Source organism: Polyodon spathula, chromosome 38 (assembly GCF_017654505.1).
Source record: "Polyodon spathula isolate WHYD16114869_AA chromosome 38, ASM1765450v1, whole genome shotgun sequence".
Lineage (NCBI taxonomy): Eukaryota > Metazoa > Chordata > Actinopteri > Acipenseriformes > Polyodontidae > Polyodon > Polyodon spathula.
In genome coordinates, this window is record NC_054571.1 from 4996142 (window position 1) to 4997307 (window position 1166).

Sequence of the window (1166 nt, forward strand, 5' to 3'; positions counted from 1 at the left end):
TAATAACACAACAAGAAGTAAAAAACAGTTTTTTAGTAATTTAACAAATCTTTAAATTAAATAAGTATGATTTGTTTTTTTGTTTTTTTTATAAAGTATTCGTGCATGACAACAGTATTGGTGCCCCTGCTTTAGGATTTTATGTGTTTTGCTTTTATTACATTTCTCAGACGTTTCTGAGAATTCTTAACCAGTATGCTGCATCTTGTTGGTGAAATCATTTCAGAGCATTTCTATTGGATTGAGATCTGGTGATGGCAAAAGCCATTCCAGAACTTTTATCTTTTGCTTTCTTCAAGAATTCCAGAGTTGACTTAGCCATATTCTTTGGGTCGTTATTGTGTTGGAGGATTAACTGTCTGCCAATCGGCGTATGAGCGGATGGTTGTAGTTTGTAGAATGTTTTGATAAATGGCTGCATTCATAATATCTTCAATCACATGAATGTCTGCAGTCCCTGAACTGCTGAAACACCCCCATATCATAATCGAACCACCTCCATGGCTAACTGTATGTACAAGGTTTTCTTCATTGTAGGCTTTCTCTTTTTTCTCCTAACACGCTGTAGTCCATATTGGGGGGGGGGGGGGGGGGGGTGCTATTTTATTCTCATTGGACCAGAGAACTTTTTTTGATTGCTTCAGATTCCTGTTCATATTTTTGGCAAATTTTAGCTGTTTTATGAATTTTCTTTAAAAATGGTTTGCAGTGAAGTCTTCTGTGGTCAGGTGCCTCTGTACAGTTCTTTCATGCACTGTTATTGCTGATGCTTCAAATCTTTCTTTAAATCCTTGGCTGGTAATCTTGGATTTTTTTTTTTTTTTTACCTGCTCGGACAATTCTCCTACCTGCTGTACCTGTAATTTTCTTTGGATGGCCACTTCTTTCAAATGTTTTGGTTGAATTTGTTCTGTGGTGGTACAAATTGCTCTGATTGTGGATTTTGTTATTCTGTATTTCTTTTGATACTGTTAAGCAGCCATGTCCTTTGTTGTAGTTTTGCTACGATTGCTTTTCTCAAACGTGAGTGAACTTCTTTATCTTGACCATCATCTTTGCCAAAATGTTCTTCTCAAGAGATGTTGGAAATAATTACCTCATTTTCCAGCTATTGACTTTGTTAAACTACCAGAAATTGTGTACTTTGGTCATTAATTAGTGGCTAA